We start from the raw sequence: 20,821 nt of genomic DNA, 5'->3' as shown, positions 1-20,821 counted from the left end.
TCATCAAGTTAAAGCAAGAAATGAAACAACTCCAAAGGCATAAAATAAACAGGAAAACATTCTTTAGCTATACTAAAAGCCAGAACAAGATGATCCTGCCAATTTTTAATATGAGGTTAATAAGTGATCATGTGAAAATATTTGTAATGTTTTTTTTCCTCCAAATTCAAAGTCAAATGTGGACTACAGACTCCAGTCAGGCCACACACGGAAGGGGAAGAAGGGAAACTAGATCTGTGTCTCCACATTTGCATTTGGGAGCTTCAGGAAAGTGGCCAAATCCATTCCAGGAAATCTGGTGTTTCTAAGATTTCATGGAGGGCTGAGAATATGCCTGAACAACCTGGCAAAGAGCCACTGTGATGTCTATATGTACAAAGAACATCAGGGATACAAGACTGGGGAACTGCAGGTCTATAAACTTCATTGGAGAGTTTGTGGTTTTCCCTCCTAATACTTAAACCTATGTTCTTCCCCCAAATGCCACCAGCAGGGTGGGGCTGGAAATAAAAACACTAAGTCCATTTGCAAATACCTGAAAGGAGAACCTTCCATGTTCTGGCATGGCTACGTGAAGAGCAAGTCCTGCCAGGTTGATTAATCTTCTGGGCTAGAATAATAGGCCTGCAGGTCATAAGCCCACATGGTCTCACTCTGGCAGGAAATTAGACTTTGTCCTCTCTTACATGGTCATCAATGACAAGGGTCAACCATGAGTTAAAGTCTCTCTAAGCAAGAAGTTACATGTCTGCAGACAGCATTCAGTTCATATCAGTAAGCTGCTGCCTTCTAGGGTACAGGGATTTCATAAACTGCAATGTCTAGGAATATATCCTTGGTCCAAATTTGTCCATAGCCTCATCCTATACCTTGTTGCCAGTCCACTGGAGTACCATAGATTAAACACCTAGATAAAAATTGGGGGCAGGGGAAAGAATGGAAAAGTGACCACATAGGGGAATATCTGGGTGGCTCAGTGGTTGGGCATCTGCCTTTGGCTCAGGCTCAGGGTCCTGGGATTTAGTCTCACATCGGGCTCCCTATGGGAAGCCTGCTTTTCCCTCTGCCTGTGTCTCTGCCTCTCTCTCTGTGACTCTCAGGAATAAATAATAACATCTTAAAAAAAGAAAAAAAAGAAAAGAGAAGAGAAGAGAAGAGAAGAGAAGAGAAGAGAAGAGAAGAGAAGAGAAGAGAAAAGAAAAGAAAAGAAAAGAAAAGAAAAGAAAAGAAAAGAAAAGAAAAGAAAAGAAAAGAAAGAAAAGAAAAGAAACCATGCACACAGGAAAAAAATTGAATAGCAGGCCCAAACAAGTAGCCTGCAAAGCCACTTTTTGCCAAAAGACACATTCTGTTTGGTTAGCAAAATGTAAACTAATTGCCAACACTTACAAGTTGAGAGGTTTCACACAAAACTGTAGAAAAATCAGATCTGTCAAAAGTAAACCTGAATTCCTATAGGGCGACAATCAGCTGAAGCTGGAGACCTCCCCTCCTCTGGGCAGAGCACGCACACTTGGTTTGTCACAGTCTACACCATTCCCTATCACTTAACATACAAGGTCAATTCCACCCAATTAATTCTGCATGCTTCCAACGGCTTTGGAATTTGTTAGCTCTTGATTAGAATTATAATACTAGGTAGAAATTCAAGCACTGGTCACATAAAAATAAGTGAATCAATACAGAGAACTACAAATAGTTCTGAGTGAAAAATTGCAAAAGGTAATACTCTTTTTTCCCAATGTTTCTGATTATACATTAGGGCTCTGTACTGAGTCCTTTACTCTTCTCACACATCCCCTAGACAATGCCATCTACTCCCGATCAATTAACTGTAGGCTGTGGGCTCACGCTCTCGGACTCTAACCTAAAGATCCTGCCCACAGGACATCTGATATATCTGGCTGCACAGGCTTCTCTGAAGTGTCTACACCGAGCCTGGGCTCTTACCCTACCCTCCTTCACTCAATCTACCTGCACCTTGTCTTGTGTCTGTAGCTCAGGAAGTGCCCACTAGTTGCTCAGTAGCTTGAGAGCATCAACACTGAGCCACCCTCTTCTTGCTTTCATCTAATCTCAAGGTGAAGCTCTATATGCACTACTGAAGTTTAAATCTGTGGCACAATTATTGTAAACATGGCATTTGACTGTGTTTCTCTAAATTGATTTTTGCCTTCTAGTCTATAATTACTGGAAAACTCCTATTCCCATTTTTACCAAGTTTAATTTCTGGTTTTTGATTTATCCATTCAAATTTAAAATACTTCTAATTTTAACACTAAAAAATTCATTGTAATCAAATTTTGAAATAATAATATAATAATTTGTCCCCCTTTAAAATAAAATTTTAATTTGGAACAACTATATATTTACCCCCCAAAACTGCAAAGACAACACAGAGCTCCTGTATTCTACTCACCCAGTTTCTCCTGATTACCATGGACCCTTTTTCCCAACTAAGAAGGTAACTTTATTATTACTATCAATTAAACTCAAGACTATTTCAGTTTAACATTTTACAAGTATTGTCCTTTTTCTGTTCCAGAGTCCAACTCAGAATATTACAACACATTTATATGTTCTCTCTTTTTACAGTTTGTTTCTATAGGGGTGCCTGAGTGGCTCAGTTGGTTGAGAGTCCGACTCTTGGTTTTGGCCCAGGGCATGATCTCAGGGCTGTGAGACTGAGTCCTGAACTGGGCACTGCACTCTGTGCAGAGTCTGTTTGGGATTCTTTCCCTCTTCCTCTCTCTCGTTCTCTCAAATAAATAAATAAAATCTTTAAAGTTTGTTTCTATTAACATCAAATAGTACATAAAGGCTTACTGATGTCTGGCTCACCTCTCCCCATTTCCCCAGAGACAACCTAGATGATTTCAGTTTTCAGTATTTGCTTCCATGTTTCTAACTCCGCCATCTACTGACATCAGTATGAAAGATGAAAATTAAGCTCCCTTACACACCCCTCCATAGGTATCTCCCCTGCCCCACGACCCCACTGAGGGCGATCACATTTGTATAGCTCAATGTTTACTGCTCGCAGTACAACTGTGTAAGTATTATCCATAGCTAAGCAGTAATATTTCCCTTCTAATATATAACTATATTCTCTCTGGAATTAAATGTTTATTTCTTTATGGAACTGTAAAGGTGCTGTCCTGTTGTCTTGTAGCTTCCAGTGTTGCTGCTGTCTGGACACTGATTCTTAACCCTTTGTGCTTAGCCTCTTTTCTTTTCCTCTTGAGTGATTATGCAGGACAGCCCCAGTAGTGTCTAGCTGGTTAGGAGTTGGTTGGAGTGTGGTGCTGATAGTAAAACAGCCTCGATGATCTCCATCTCCCAGGGTTCACACCCTTGTGATAGCAATTCCCTCCCCTTGAACGTGGGCTGGACCTACTGACTCACTTCTAACAAAGACAGTATGGTGAAAGTGATGAGATGATGCTTCTGAGATTAGGTTACAAAAGATTGTGACTTCTGTCTTGCTCATACTCTCCCTTGCTCACGCTGATGAATCAGGTTGCCATGCTGTGAGCTGCCTTGTGGATGGACTAGGATGGCAGGAAACAGGTCCTTAATCAAATGGCCCTCAAGGAACTGAACTCTGCCAACAGCCACCTGAATGAGCATGAAACTGCATCTATGCCAGTCAAGCCTGCTTAGACTGTAGCTCTAACCAATACCTTGGGAGCTGCCTTGTGACATACCAGGGCCAAATGACCCGGGTAAGCCCACTGAAACTATGAGATCTGGTGTTGCTGTTCTAAGCTAGAGTCAACAAACCAAAGCCCTGAAATGGCTGCATGTGTTTTGCAAATAAAGTTTTATGGGAATACAGTCATAACCACTCATTTAGGGATAATCAATGGCTGCTTTTGCGCTATAAGAGCAAAGCTGAGAGACTGCAACAGAGACCATATGACCCACCAGACTAAAGTTTTTAAGAAGCTTGCCACTCCCTACTCAAAGCACTAAGTTTTGGAGTGATTTGTTATACAGCAATAGAAAATATGTCCTTCTCCCTGGAAACTTTTAGGATCAGTGTTGGTTCTTTATGTTCTAAAATTTCATAAAGATGTACCCTGCTACAGATCTATTTTCAAAGCTAATGGGCTGGGAACTAATGGCCCTCTCTGGAATCTGGAAGGCTCTTGTTCCTCAGTTCTGGGAAACTTTCTGAAATCAATTCATTAATAATTTCTTCCATTTTCCCTTTCTGGTACTGCTATTATTTGGGTGTTTGACCTCCTGAACTAAGCCTCTACTTTTTCCTGATATTTCTCTCATATTTTCCATCTCTTTGTCTTATTCTTTTAACAGCTCCTATTCTGATTCTATGAATACAATATTTCCTCTTGTCTGAGGGGATCTCTTTTTAAGCTGCAAAAAAGTTTTCTCCTGCTCCCCTGCACTGTTCACTTCCTGCACACCCCCCTCCTTTCTGCGCTTTAGACCATGGAGACTGAGTGTTTTGCTCTTATATCTATCCTGGTTTATATTCTGGTCACGGTAGAGGGGTTATCACATGCCTGAGGATCCACCCCTGGGATTCAAGAATGAAGAAATAACAAATTCCTGCAAGGTCTGTCTCTGTGGGAGCGGTTTGCCAATGGTAGGGTGATGCGGTCAGGATGTTTTACTGAAGAACTTCCAACTTTTAATGCTCAAGGGGCTTTTCACTTGGGCTCTTCAACTTCTCATAATGGAGTCTTTTAATCTCCTTATCTGGGAGGTTTCTGCCCATGTTCCTGGAGTCAAGCAGGGAAAAGAACTCTTGGGCACAAAGAGAAGGACTCACCTTCTCTTTTGCATGATGTCCCATTCTCAGTGATGCCTTCTGTCCCCGCACCCAGAGTCCTCATATTTTAATCTCACCAGGGGATAACCTGAAGATGAACTGGTGGCCTTCTGCAGGCAAAGAGGGAGTGCAAATGCCAGAGCACATGGGTCAGGAGGGATCTGGCTGCTTCCTGAAAGACTTCAGCCTGTCCCTGCCTGCAGCCTGCCTACACAGGAGCCTGGTCCCTCTGATTTCAAGGGCTCTGGGGTTCCTCCATGTTTCTGCACTCCAGGCCTGAGTTGTAGCTATCTCCAGTCTGCTCCGCCAACCACTCACCAATCACCTACCCTTCCCAACTATTGCAATCTTGTTGCCACCGCTTTCCTCTCCTAGTGTCTTTACTCTCACTTTAACTGGGTTTGGGGAAGGCACAATGGTAGTGGGTTGCATTTAATATGCCATTTATAACAGGCAGCTCAGATACCCTCGGTTCCCACAGCCCCTATAATCACCGTGTTCTACAATGCTCTTTTCTTGTTCTCTCTTTAATCGTCCATTCCTCTGCAAGCCCACTGTCATCTCTCTAGGCCAGGCTCTCAGCTCTCTGATGTACAGCCAGTTTCCTTACTTCCTTGCCCTCTCCTCTCTCCCTCCCTCCAAGCCATGCTCCAATGGTTGTTTAAAAACCAAGTCAGATCATGTCACTCCAACTGTCAGCTGTGGAATTATGCTTCCCCGCCCTCCCAAAAGTCCTATGTGGGAGTCCTAACCCCCATACCTCAGAATGTGACCTTAATTGAGATCAGGGTCTTTACAGAGGTAATTAAGTTAAAATGAGGTCATTAGGGCAGGCCCCAATGTAAAATGACTAGTGTCCTTATAAAAAGGGGGAATTTGGATATGAGACAGATACACATACAAGGAGAATGCCATGTGGAAATGCACAAGGAAAAGAGAGCCATGTATAAGCCAAGGAATGGCTGAGGCCATGAGAAGAGAGGCCTGGAACTGACCCTTCCCTAGCACCTTCACCATGCCAATGCATGACTTCAGACTTCTAGCCTCCAGAACCATGAGATAATACATTTCTGTTGCTCTAAGTCACCTAGTTTGTGATACTTCGTTACAGCAACCTTAGAAAACCAACATGCCAACTTAAAGGATTTTATGATTTCTCACTGCCCTCTGAAAAGACTTTCCCTCTGGCCTGAAATTCCTGTTTCTGTCCCGTTTCTACCAGGCTGTTTCTCAAACTTAGGGTCTCTGTTCAGACATCAGTGAATTCTGGATATTTCCTGACAATTCCCCCATCTCTCTCTCCAATCCAACCCCAAGAAAAACCTGCTCCTGGGCTCAGTGAACTCTGTGCCTTTCTTATTTGTAACATTTACAATACACTGCAATTTCCTGACTATTTCTCATATTCTTCCCCAGTATGAAAGCTTCAGGAAAGCAAAAACATGACTTTCCTGTTGACAGCTTAACCTCAGCACACAGGAGGCACAGGGTTGGAGAATGGATAAACAAATCAATATGAGAAAGAAAATAATTCTGTCAAAAAATATTCAATATTCAAACTGTAAAGATGTCAATATTCCCTCAAATTAAATTAAACAGGCTTCTTTTTTCAACTTGAAAACAAATTCCAAAATTTAACAGAGTAAATGTAATAAGAATGGTGAAGAAAATTTAGAAAACAATGGGGCAAATTTTGTCTTATCAGATATTAAAACATATTATAAAGCCATAGTAATTAAAACAGTGCGTCTCTTAGATAATGTTAACTAAAAAAAGTTTTTTAAAAAGGAGAATTGTATGTACAGTATGTCAACATATGTATACAAAGGGTGAAAACAAATTTTAATTTTTGCTTGGATGTGCATTTAAACACACTTCTGGAATAATACACAGACTACACAATACTAGTAGTTACCTGTGGAGGAGGGAAAGAGCTGGGTGGGTGGGTGAAAAAGTGGGAGTAGATTTTCCATCGTCTTTTTATGAGTTTTGAATTTTCAGCCATGGAAATTTGATTTATGAAAAGAAGGTTATTTCAAATCAATAGACCAATTGACCAGGAATGCCTAAATCAGCAAGTGATATTGAGACAACTGCTAATCCATGGCAGGGGGCCAAGGGTGGTAGTTAGTCACCTACTGCATGTCATGGGCTAAAATAAACTTCAGATAAACTGTAGAGTTATAGGTTAGCAATACAATCATAAAATTATGAGAAAACTATACTCACAGAGTAAATATTTTTCTAGACATGTTTCTTAGAGAATAATCTGAAAATATATATATACTATGACCTTAACAGTGCATATGGCTTTGACTTTGCTATTTTAAGAATTTAACCTATAGGAAATATTAGTTAAAGGAAGCAAAGAATATAGATACATATTTTACACAGTATGGTTTTAACACTGAAAATGGGAAATAAGTTAAATGTATAATAAGAAGAAATTGGTTAAATAAATTTATGCATATCCAATAATGAATAATGTATATCCTTTTAAGTATTATGTAGAATTATATTTATTGATATTACATATTTATCAAATTATTTTTGACACAATATTTTGTTAAATGAAAAAGTTTACAAAACAGCTATAAAGGAAGACTTAAAACTTCGGTGCTAGTTTACAAGGATGTGTACGAGGATGTTATCAGTGTTCCTTCTCTCTAGATAGTGGAATTTGAGTGTTTACCTATCCACTGAGTGCAGTCAGAGACAAGATTCCTTCAGTCATTCAATACCTTTTTTTTTTTTTTTTTTTCACATCACCACCAAGTTCCTGGCAAAAAAAAAGAGATCCTGAGATGACTCAAATACAAGACTTGCCCTTCAAGGAATTTGTGTTTTAGGGAATGGGGAGAAGCAGCAACACAAAGTGGGTAGCACTAACCAGGCCTGGGGTGGGGGATGGTCAGGGACGCTTCCTGATAGAGCATACATTTAGGCTGACCCTGAAACTTGTTCTGTTAACCTGGAGAGTGCAAAAATTGGAACATTTCAGGATATGAGAGCAACCAGTCAAGACATAAACTAACTTGGAATGCTTGGGAACACCACACCTTTTAGTCTGGACCCATCAGGCACTGTGGCCCACACTAAGTACAGCCCTGCTTAAATTCCCACAAAATTCAGCATACACCTACTTGCAGAAACTGGGCAGCTCTCATGTATTTGTATCAGAGGTCCTCCCTGACCACAAGAGTCCAGGAGACCATGTGCTGGAAACCTAACGACAAAAAGGTGATGCAGGCCTAGCCCCTACCCTCAGGAGCATGCCAAGGCTGGCACGAGGGGCCAGGAGCAGAGTATGTGAGCACTCTGTAACGGAGCTCAATGCTTTTCAGGAAACAGAGAGAGAGGAACATTTGCACCCCTGTGACTGCAGCCTGCTCCAAGGAAAAGCCAGCTGGGGAAAAAGAACAGAAGGGTAGCCATTAGGAAGGGTAAAATTGGTTTCAGATCCAACTGCAGCTGATCCTTGAAAGCAAACTAAGCAACTGACAACACAGACCTCAGCAGAGCTCAAGTTCTTTACTGGAACCATTTTGAGTTGTTTTAAGAAGAACAAGGTTTATAACAGGCTCCAGTCTTTCCTCCTTTATCTCTAAATCAATGAAAAGAAAGAAAAGCTACCCAAGAACCAATACTTGGAAGCTCCATTTGTCATGGGATGTTGAGGTCTCTCCGGCCTGGAGGTCTTAACAACTCATCCTCGGGCACAGAGCTCAGGCCTCACCCCTCAGCACCCTCTCAAGAAGGAGGCCAGGTGAACCCCTTGCACCTTGTCATGCTGCCAAGCTGGTCTCCTGTAGAACTTCCAGCCTGTCGTTTGGTTTCCCCCCTCCTCCCAGCCCTCCATGACAATTCTGTGCTTCAAACTGTGAAGCAAAAATTACAGATTTTTTTTCAAAAAAGAGAGAAAAAACCTTATTAAATACACATTAGCAGCACACAGCACAAGGCTTGGGAAAAGATTATTCCTCTCTTGACATCATCCCCCTTTAATGAAGAGCACAAAGTTACCCAGTCGTTTCTCTCCCTCTTCCTTCCCAAGGCAGTGACATCACCCCAGAAAACCTAAAGTAGGAGGAGGTACAACATCTTGGCTGAGCAAAGCCACCCCGAAACAGGTCTGGAGCTTCCGGTGGAGCACATGTATTCAAGTAAAGTCCAGAATGATTCCCATCCATCCTTTATCCATAGCCATCCAGGGAGTGGCCGGGGTGGGGGGAAGGTGGGGGATGGATTCCATTTTTTATTCTAAATAGTCCTGGGGATTTTTAGGACTTTTTAATGAAAATACATTACCTTTTCAAATCCCTTCTGTATTTAAAAAAATACATTTATCTCTCTCTTTGTGACTATCATAAATAAATAAAAAGAATTTAAAAAAAATACATTTATGTGCTCGCTTTAGCAGCACATACACTAAGAAAATACATTTACCAGAAAAGGTCCTAAGGTGGGCAGTCAAAAGCCACGGAAGCCCACAGAACACCACATTTTCCAGCCACAAACAAGTGGGAACAATAAACTAGAACTAGACAAATTTGGGAGATTCTCTATCTCAAACCAGAGGCTCAAAGTTTTTTTGAGTATCTCATAGAAACATCAACTTCCTGGAAAATTCAATGTCACATGTGAGAGAACCATCTATTTCCATGTCTGCCAATCCTTCTCTCCCTCACCAAACACCCCTCCTTCTCTTCCCCCGCCTTCTGACCATCATCAGCAATGCTAAGGAGTGAAATAAGGGACGTGAGGCCTTCCCTACCAGAACAACCCAGACTCCTTCCACGTGCCCAGGCGGATGGCCAGTGCTCTGTCCATCCAGCTCAGCAGCCCCAGAGGCCTCCTCCCTTCTGGGCCCCACAGAGCCCCAGGGTGCTCTCCACAGAGACCTGGCAGGCCAGAAAGGACTGGCATCATATATTCAGGGTGCTAAATGAGAAAAATATGCAGCCAAGAATACTTTATCCAGCTAGGATGTCATTCAAAACAGAAGGTGAAATAAAAAGCTTTCAGGACAAACAGAAACTAAAAGAATTTGTGGCCAAGACACTGACACGCTACTCCTGGCTCTCCCACCCCTGAGTGTGAGGGGTCAGATGCAGCTCATTCACCTGAGCCTCAGCCTCTGAAATACACCAGGACTTGAGCAAAGACTAAGAAAGAGATGGAGGCAGAAGTCACTGGGAGCGCAACTTTCCCAGAGCTTCCCTTGGGCTCCAGGCACTCAGGCCAAATGCCGTGGCTGCTTGCTCCTGAATGCTGAGGACTGCTGGGAGGGCCGAGGAGAGCAGGAAAAGGCAGCAGTTGTACCTGAGCCCGACGGAAGGACCCAGTCAAAAGCCTCCAGGTACGTGTATGCTACAGAGTGGGAGCCCTCTCCAAGCCCTCCTATGCCCACTGAAGGCAGTAGGATTCTGATGTTCCCGTTATTCAAACAGGATGCTGAATCCTAACCCCAGGAGCAGGCTTCTGCCAGAGGCTTTCCCTGGAATAGACTGAAGCCAGCCTCCCCGCCTACAAGCCTGCTTTACTACACACACTCCACAGCATGTCAGATGATTAAGATTCTCGTTAAGAGGAGGACTTCTCAAAAAAAAAAAAAAAAAAACAGAGGAGGACTTCTCTGAAAAATAACATAAGTCATTACTACAGAGGTTCCCCAAGAAGATGACAAAGCATTCTGTTAGGAACATGTAGGCAATTGCCCCAAGAAGTGAGGGTAGGGGAGCTGTGAGCAGGCGATGTGCCAGAGAGAAGGGGCATGCTCCTCAGGGCCAGAGAGAGTGCCACCTGCAAACCCACACCTACCACTCACAGCTACCGTGAGGTGTCACCTAGGCTCTCACCTCAACCCTGCTTCATGCTCTTCCTCCTATCTCCATGCACACACGTATTCTCCTAGCAAGAAAGTCTTTCTTGACATGAAACAGAAAAGTAATTAAACCATCTTGACTTCCCTCAAGAAAGTTCTCTCTGCACAAAGAGGAAAGGTACTTGAAGGTTAGGAGAGGAGCAGTTAAGTCTAATGAACACCTGGCCTGACTGTCAAAAACTTGAGAGCCCTTCTCCTGGGTTTGCCACTCACCATGTAAGGCTGAAAACCATCACTGAACCTTCCAGGGTCTGGAGTTACCTCTCCTATATGATAGCATGACACCAACCAAAAAAAACACACAGAACTTTCCTTTCCAAAAAGCCAAACCAAAAAAAAAAAAAAGAAAGAAAGAAAAAAATCTGAAAACACTGGATGCCTAGAATCGAGTAGGGACCTTTAAGAATTAACCATTATCCTCTGCCTCTATGTTATACTACTCTGGAAAACATTCTGAGGAGATGGGCAAATTTGATATGCCCAATTCTTAAATTAGCCAGAAAGGAAACTTCTCCAGCTTCCTACAATACAAGCTAAAAAGGAAAAAGAATAAAGATTCACTGAATGCCGAATACCTGTCAAGTGCTTCATGCAGACTTCCTTATTTAATGCTTTCACTACCAGTGAGACAGGAATTGCTAACCTCGTTTATGCCACACAAAGCAGTGGCTAAAATCAGAATACCCTGTTGTAGAAAACACATACTAGGAAATGCAGAAGTGGGGTTCACACCCAGGTCCTCCTGTGCTTTGGTAATTCATGAGTCCACCACAAGACCTGGTGAGCAGGAAACATGGCAGATACTCACTGCGGTGGCCCACGCCAGCAACAAGCTCAGACATGCTCACACAACCAGTCTACACTCCTGCCTCTGCAGCCCTGCCACCCTTAGCACCTCAGGACAGGCACACCTCTCTACAGCTAAAAATGACCAGAAAAATAGTTTATTTATACTACATAATTATATCATAAGTATATAATAAGCAGCAAGACCAGAAGGCCAAATGGATCAGCTGATGTGCTTCTGATATGTTTTCCACATTTCAATTTAATGTAACACACACTTGCTGATGTCCAATTTCCTGAACACTGTGGTATGGACTAGATTTACAAAGATCAATAAGACAATGCCCCTGTCTTTAAGACAAAAATGGGGAAACCAAGGTGAGCACAACTAATCGAATACAAGGCTTGTTGTGAAAAGTGCAGTAGTAAAAAGAATAAAGAGCTATAAATTACTAGTAATACCAGAAGACAATGGAGAAATAGTTTCAAAGTACTAAGTTAAAGTTACTTTTCCCTAGAAGCCACAGAAGTTGTATAAACTAGCTGAGAAGTGAAAGACATGAAGGGATAAAGTTTATAATGTCCAAACGTTTCCTGCAAGAATTATCTGAGGAAGCACTCCAGCAAAATAAGTAATAAACCCAATAAAAAATACGAAAGGCACAGGGAGATTAAAATTACAGTAATTCTTTAATACATAATATAAATGTATACAAATAAGATTATGTAGGTAAATTATTGTTATTTAAAAATATGGTTAAGGGATGCCTGGTGGCTCAGCGATTGAGTGTCTTCCTTCAGCTCAGGGCACGATCCCAGGGTCCTGGGATAGAGTCCTGCATCAGGCTCCCCACGGGGAGCCTGCTTCTTCCCCTCTCTCTCTTTTTCTGTCTCCCATGAATAAATAAAGAAGAAAATAAAATAAAAATATGGTTAAGAACTGAAAATCTTTAAAAAAATAAGAAATAAAAAAAAAAATTTTCTCCACAGTTAATGAAAGAAAATCCTACAGATTCAAGAAGCCAAGTGAATGCTAAGCAAGAGAATAAATCCAATGAAAACCACTGCCAGATAAATTATAATCAAATCTTTTAAGACTAAAGATGAAGAAAAAAGTCCTGAAAGTAGCCAAACAGAACTGCTCCATTACCTATGGGAGAATGATGCAAATAACACTGGATTTCTCAACAAAAATTATAGACTCCAGAAAGAAGTGGTACAACATTTTTCAAGTACTGAAAAAAACAAAAAACTGCTATCACATAAGTCTATATCCAGTGAAAATATCTGTCAGGAATGAAGGAGAAATAAAGACTTTACCAGTGAAGGAAAATGAAAAGAATATATCCCCCAGCAGATCTGTTCTAATTGTCAAAGAAATTCTTCATACAGAAAGGAAATAATTTTACAAGAAATAAAAAGAGAAAACAAGTGAGGGAGGAAGGGACAGGAGGAGGGAAGGAGGAACTTGGAACATCAGGAATGAAGAAGTAACAAAAAGGGTTAAGTATAATAGACAATGCTTCCTGTCTTGAGTTTTATAAATTATGTTTGATAGTTGAAAGCAAAAAATTGTAATGCTGTCTGATGTAGTTCTCAATATGTACACAGGTAATATAATATGGAAGACAACTGTATCATTAAAGGGAGACATAAATGGTGGTAAAGTTTCCGTATTCCACGTGAAGTGGTAAAATATTGATACTAGGAGATAGTAGTAAGTTAAGTAGAGTAACCATAGAGCAACCATTAAAACAAACAAAAACCCTAAAAAACAAAGATATACTTAAAAACTCTTTAGCCAACTATACTTCAATTTTAAAAACTAAATGAAATTTCAAAGGTTTAAAAAATTCTTTAGATAAATTAAAATGAAATTATAAAAATTGTTCAAGTAACCTATAGGAAGCCACAAAGTGAGAAACAGGGACAAAAAAAAACAGTAGGCACAAACAGAAAACAAACAAGAAAATGGTTAACTTTTTAATTTCATTAAATATAAATGATCTAAACACACCAATTAAAAGACTGACAGAATGGATTAAAAATGATCCAACTAAATGCTAGCCAAAAAAATTTATGTAAGTAAATTAAAAGTTAAAGTATAGCAAAGATATACCACACAAATACTAATAAAAATAAAACTGGGCAGGCTATGTTAATATCAGACAAAGTAGATTTCAGAGCAAAAAACACCTTACCAGATAAAAAGTGGGACAATACATACTAATAAAAGGGTCAATTCATTAAGAAGGCATAATAATTCTAAATATATACAACCAAAAAACAGGAGCTTCAAAATACAAGGAGCAGATATAAGAGTACTGAATATATAAATAGGCAATTCTAGAAACATAGTTGGGAGTTCAACACAACTCTCTCAGAAATTGATATAGCCACTCAACAGAAAATAAGCAAGAACATAGAACACCACCACCATATACCAATGGCATATACTTTAACATAGAACACTTCACCTAACAACAACAACGAGAATTATAGTTGAGCCCTTGAACAAGGATTAGAACTGCACAGGTCCACTTACATAAGGATTTTTTTTTATAGATACAGTAAAGTGCTATACATATATTTTCTCTTTCTTGTGCCTTTCTTAATAACATTTTTTCTTTAGCATACTTTATTGTAGGAACATAGCATATAATACATATACAAAATACATGTTAGTCAACTGTCTATGTTATCAGCAAGGCCTCCAGTCAACAACAGACTATTAGTAGTTAAGTTTTGGGGGAGCCAAAAGTTATAAACAGATTTTTGATTTGCAGAGGGTTGGTAACCCTTTCCATTGTTCAAGGATCACCTGTAGTTTCAAGCACACATGGAGCACTCGCCAAGACAGATCATCTCTTCGGTCGTTAAATAAAACTTAACAAATTTAAATTAATTGAAATCATAGAAAATACATTCTCTCACCACAATATATTAAGTTAAATATCAATAACAGAAATATAATAGGGAAATCTTCAAAATTGTGAAATTAAATACAACATTTGTAAAGAAACCATGGGACAAAGGGGGGGGGTGCAAAGAAAATTTAAAAGATACATTTTTTATACTGAACCAAATGAAAGTAAAATAACACATCAAAATATGTAGGGGGCATGGAAATATTGAAGACTTATGCGTTGTGGTGAGAACATAAAATGGTACAACCACAATGGAAAACAGTTTTGCAGTTTCTCAAGGTTAAACCATAAAACTACCATGTGATCCAGCATATCCATTTCTAGGCATGTATCCAAAAGAACTGAAAGCAGGGACTCAAATAGATAATTGCACAACCACGTTAATAACAGCATTATTCACAATAGCCAAGAGGCAGAAATAACCCAAATGTCCACCAACAGCTGGATGAATAAGCAAAATATGGTCTATACATATAAAGGAATATTACTCAACCTTAAAAAAGAATAAAATTCTGATACACCCTAACTTGAAAACATGCTTAGTGAAATAAGTCAGATAAAAAGGACAAATACACTATGATTCCACTTATACGAAATACCTAGTATATGTAAATCCATAGAGACAGCAAAATAGGAGTTACCAGGGCTGAAGGAAAGGAAATGGTAGCTAGTGTCAGGAGACATTGTCTCTGTTTGAGATGATGAACAAGATCTGGAGAAAGAAGATGGTAATGGTTACACAACATGGTGAATGTATTTACTGCCACTGAATTGATCTTAAAGTAGTTAAAATGGAGGGGCATCTGGGGGGCTCAGTCAGTTAAGCATCTGACTTTAGCTCAGGTCATGATCTCTGGGTCCTGGGATTGAGCCCCACTTGAGCACTGTACTCACTGGGAGTCTGCTTGAGGATTCTCTCCCTCCCTCTGCCCCTCCCCCTGCTTGTGTACTCTTGTGCTCTCTCAAATAAATAAATAAAATCTTTTAAAAATAGTAAATTTATGTTATGTATATTTTACTGTATTTATAAAAAATATGTAGGCTACAGATGAAGTAGAGATGACAGGGAAATTTCTATCATTTGTGATAGGCAACAGCCAATAATTCTGGTATTCATGCCATTGTACAATGCCCTTCCCTTGCTAGACTCTGGACTAGACTGAATGACTTGCCTCTAATGAAGAGTAAACAAAAAAAGTGATGAAATGTTAACTTTCTTGATTAGTTATAAAAGAGGGATCCCTGGGTGGCGCAGCGGTTTGGCGCCTGCCTTTGGCCCAGGGCGCGATCCTGGAGACCCGGGATCGAATCCCACGTCGGGCTCCCAGTGCATGGAGCCTGCTTCTCCCTCTGCCTGTGTCTCTGCCTCTCTCTCTCTATCATAAATAAATAAATAAATAAATAATATTAAAAAATAAAAAATAAATAAAAATAAATAAATAAAAGACAGTGACTTGCATCTTGTTCTCATTCACTCTCTCTAGCTATTCTCTCTTGCTTGCTTTACTGAAGCAAGCTGTCATATGTTATAACTGCCTTAATGGAAAAGCCCAGGTGCCAAAAAACTGAAGGCAGCCTCTGGCTAACAGCCTATCAGGAACTGAATCCTGCATGAGTGACCTTGGAAATGGATCCCCCTTCAGTCTAGCCTTAAGATAGCCTTAGCCAACACCTTGATTGCAGTCTTGTAAGAAACTCTGAAGCACAGGACCCAGCTAAGTTGCATCAAGATTCCTGACCCAAAGAAACCAAGATAATATTGTTTTAATCTATTAAATTTGGCAATAATTCATAACTAACATAGTACTAAATGCTTATACTAAAATAAAAGAACGACCTCAAATCAATAATCTAGGCTCTCACATCAAGATACTAGAAAAAGAAGCCAAAATGAAGCAAAAGGAAAGAAACAGATAAAAGTAGAAGTCAATGAAATTGAAAACAGAAAAACTATCAAGCCAAAAGCTAGTTGTCTGAAAAAATTGATAAACTTCTAGTAAAACTGACAAAGGAAAAGAGGGAAGAATAAATTACCAGTATCAAGAATGAAAGAGTGGATATCACTACAGACCCCACAGACGTTAAGAAGATAAGGGAATATAGGCATACCTCCGGAATTGTGGGTTCAACTCCAGACCACTCAGTAAAGTGAACATCACAATAAAGTGAGTCAGATGAATTTTTCCCAGTGCATATAAAAATTATGTTTATACTATATAGTAGTCTATTAAGTGTACAATAGCACTATGTCTAAAAAAAACAACATAAAATTACTTTATTGATAAAAAATGCTAACCATCATCTGAGTTTTCACTGAATTGTACTCTTTTAGATGGTAGAGGGTCTTGCCTTGATGTTGATGGATGCTGACTATGGTGGAGGTTGCTGAAGACTGGGTGGCTGTGGCAATTTCTTAAAAGAAGACAAAGAAGTTTTCCATATCAATTGACTCTTCCCTTCTCTAATGAATTCTCTGTAATGTCGTTTGACAGCATTTTACCCACAGCAGACCTTTTCTCAAAATTGGAGTCAATCTTCCCACATTCCATCACTGCTTTATCAACTAAGCTGATGTAATAATCTAAATTCTTTGCTGTTATTTCAACAATCTTCACAACATCTTTACCAAAAGCAGAATCAATCTCAAAAACCACTTTCTTTGCTTATCCATAAGAAGCAACTCCTCATCCATTCAAGTTTTATCATGTGATTGAAGCAATTCAGGCTCCAGTTCTAATTCTAGTTCTCCTGCTATTTCCACCACATTTGTAGTTACTTCACTCCTCAAAGTCATCCATGAGGGTTGGACTCAATTTCTTCCAAACTTGTGTTCATACTGATATTTTGACCTCTTCCTATGAATCACAAGTGTTCTTCATGGCATCCAGAATGCTACATCCTTCCCAGTAAGTTTTCCATTCACTTTGCCCAAATCCATTAGAGAATCATTATCTATGGTAGCTGCAGCCTTATACAATGTATTTCTGAAATAATAAGACAGCTTCTTTCCTTAACCCTCATGAACCACCTCTGCTACCTTCAAACTTCTCTTCTGAAGCTTCCTCACTTCTCTCAACCTTCATATACTGAAGAGACTTAAGGCCTTGTTCCGGAGTAGGCTTTGGCTTGAAGAAATATTGTGGCTGGTTTGATCTTCTATTTAGACCACTAAAACCTTCTCCAGGGCAGCCCGGATGGCTCAGCGGTTTAGCGCTGCCTTCAGCCCAGGTCATGATCCTGGAGACCCGGGATCAAGTCCCACGTCGGGTTCCCTGCATGGGATCTGCTTCTCCCTCTGCCTGTGTCTCTGCCTCTCTCTCTCTCTCTCTGTCTCTCTCTCTCTCTCTCTCTCTCTCTCTCTGTGTGTCTTTCATGAATAAATAAATAAAATCTTTTAAAAATAAAAAAATAAATAAAACCTTCTCCATATCAGTGATGACGGAAAGTTGTTGCACTTTCTTATCATTTGTGTTTACTGGAGGAGCACTTTTAATTTCCTTCGAGAACTTTTCCTTCTAATTCAGAACTTGGCTAACTGCTTGGTTCAAGAGGCCTAACTTTTGGTCTATCTTGGCTTTCAACATATTTCCTCACTAAGCTGAATCGTTTATAGCTTTTGATGTAAAGTGAGAAACATGTAGCTCTTCCTTTCACTTGACAATTTAGAGGCCAAGGTAGGGTTACTAATTGACCTAATTTCAATATTATGTTCCAGGAATAGGGAAGTCCAAGGAAAGGAAGAAAGAGAGAGACTGATCAGTGAAGCAGACAGAACATACACAACATTTATCAATTAAATTCACCGACCTCTATGAGCATGGTTTGTGGCACCCCAAAATAATCACAATAGTAACATCAAAGATCACTGATCACAGATCACCTAAACACATATAACAGTGAAAAGGTCTGAAATCTTGTGGTAATTACCAAAATGTGACACAAAGACAAGAAGTGAGAAAATGCTGTTAAAATATGGCACCAATAGACTCGCTTGACAGTGTTGCCACAAACCTTTAACATGTTACAAAAGAAAAAAACCCGATATCCCTGAAGTGCAATAAAGCAAAGCACATGAGGTATGTCTGTACTACAAACAATTCTACACAAATAAATTCAACAACTTAGATGAAATGGACCAATTCTTCAAAAACTGCAAACAACCAAAATTCACCCAAGATGAGATAGACAATCTGGATAGTTCAGTAACTACTGAAGAATTGAATTTATAATTAACCTTTTGAAAAAGAAAATCTCTAGGTCTCAATGATTTCACTAGCAAATTCTTCTAAGTGTTGAAAAAAAGAAATATCACCAATACTATAAATCCTCTTCCAGAAAACAGAAGCCACATTTACTCATTTTATAAGGTCAGCATTACCTTGATACTAAAACCAAATCAAAAAAAAAAAAAAAAAAGTAAAATGAAAAAGATAAAGAAGAGAAAAAAGAAAGAAAACTACAAACAATGAATTCATGAAAATGGATATTAAAATCCTCAATATTAGCAACTGAATTTAGCATATTTATGTGTAAATATATACATGTGTGTATATACATATATATGTATACATATACACGCACACACATATCATGACCAAGTGGGGTATCAAGCTTCCTGCATGGAGCCTGCTTCTCCCTTTGCTTATGTCTCTGCTTCTCTGTGTCTCTCATGAATAAATAAATAAGATCTTAAAAAAAAAAGAAAAGAAAGGAAGAAATTTAAAAATTTCCCTATTTGCAGATGACACGATGAAGCAGAAAAATCTAAGGAATCTACAAAACAATTCATAGGGTAACAAGCTCACGGGATACAAGTCCAGCACATAAAAATCAATCTTGTTTTTACATATTAGCAATGAACAAATGGAGATCAAAATTTAAAACACAATGCCATTTACAACTCCCCCCCCCCCACATACACACAAACCCCCACACTTGAATACACAGAATCCTAACAACCATGCACAGGATGCGTATGCTGAAAACTTCAATACACCAAAGAATATTTAAAGAGATGTACTGTGTTCATGAGTTGGAAGACCTAATATTGTAAAGATCTAACTCTCTCAAAGTATCTATAAGCTTAATGCAATTCCTATCAAAATCTCAGTAGAACTTTTTGACGACATAGACAAACTAATTCTAAAAGGTCTATGGAAGGGCAAAGGAAATCAAAGGGCCAAAACAATTTTGAAAAAGAAGAATGAAGTTGAGAGAATCACAGTATCCAATTTTAAGACATTATATAGCTAACATAATCAAGGCAGTGTAGTATTGGCAGATGAATAAACACACAGATCGACAGAATAGAATAGAATCCAGAAACGGATCCACACAAACATGGTCAAACTGACTTCTGATTAAGGTTCAAAAGCAATTCAATGGAGCCAAGATAATCTTTTTACCACTGTTAGAACAAAGGAAGGGAAATCAAAACTCAACCTCATAGCTTATAGAAAAATGAACGCAAAAGAGATTACAGATCTAAATGTAAAACATAAAACTATAAACTTTTACGAGAAAACTTAAGAGGAGAAAAATCTTCATGACCTAGAGTTAGGCAAAAGAATTCTTAAACATGACATCAAAAGCATGAACCATAAAAGAAGAAAAACTGACAAACTGGACTTCATAAGAATTTAAAATGTTTGTTCTGCAAAGACACTGGTGAGAGAATGAAGAAATGCACAGACTGCAAGGAAATATTTGCAAATCACATATCTGATAAGGAGCTGTCTTCAGGATATATAAAGGACTCTGTAATCTAAATAGTAAGAATACAAACAATCCAATCAGAAAATGGGCAAAAGATTTGAACAGACACTTCATCGAAAAGGATATATAGATGCTAAATAAGCACATGAAAAAACATATATGCAATATCTTTAGCTATTAGGGAAGTGCAACTCAATGCCACAATAAGATACCACCTCACTTCAAATAGAATGGCTAATTTATACTGACCTTCTTTAAATACTTAAGTTACTTTAAATACTTACAGTACCAAGTGTGGTGAGAATACAGAAAAACTAGATCACTCACACATTGCTGGTAGGAATAGGAAATCGTACAGTCACTCTGGAAAATGGTTTGGCAGTATCTTAGAAACACATTTACCAAATGACCCAGCAATCCCACACCTGCAGCATTTACGGTAAAGACACAAAAGTCAGGTTTATAACAAAAAATTATACCTGTATATACATAGGTAGCAGCTTTATTTGTTGCAGCCAAAAACTAGAAACAATTGCCTTTCAAACAGTGAATGGGTAAACAAGCTGCCATACCCAGACAATGGAATACTACTTGGCAATAAAAAGGACGAAGTTATTGACGTACACAGTAATCTGGCTGGAGCTCAAGGGCATTATACTGAGTAAAATAAAAGTCAATCTAAAAAAATAACATGCCATATGATTCCATTTA

At 39.1% G+C, this 20,821-nt stretch overlaps 1 protein-coding gene across 6 annotated transcripts in view; it reads right to left on the bottom strand.

Annotated features, from left to right (window-relative positions):
• The window catches only part of CHCHD6 (coiled-coil-helix-coiled-coil-helix domain containing 6), a 249,332-nt gene that overhangs the window by 156,044 nt on the left and 72,467 nt on the right, over positions 1-20,821 (bottom strand). The gene's annotated exons all lie outside the window — the stretch shown is intronic.

This window comes from Canis lupus, chromosome 20, assembly GCF_011100685.1.
Source record: "Canis lupus familiaris isolate Mischka breed German Shepherd chromosome 20, alternate assembly UU_Cfam_GSD_1.0, whole genome shotgun sequence".
Taxonomy (NCBI): domain Eukaryota; kingdom Metazoa; phylum Chordata; class Mammalia; order Carnivora; family Canidae; genus Canis; species Canis lupus.
Note: the sequence above shows the minus strand (reverse complement) of the source record. Positions and strands in the feature narration are given on the sequence as shown.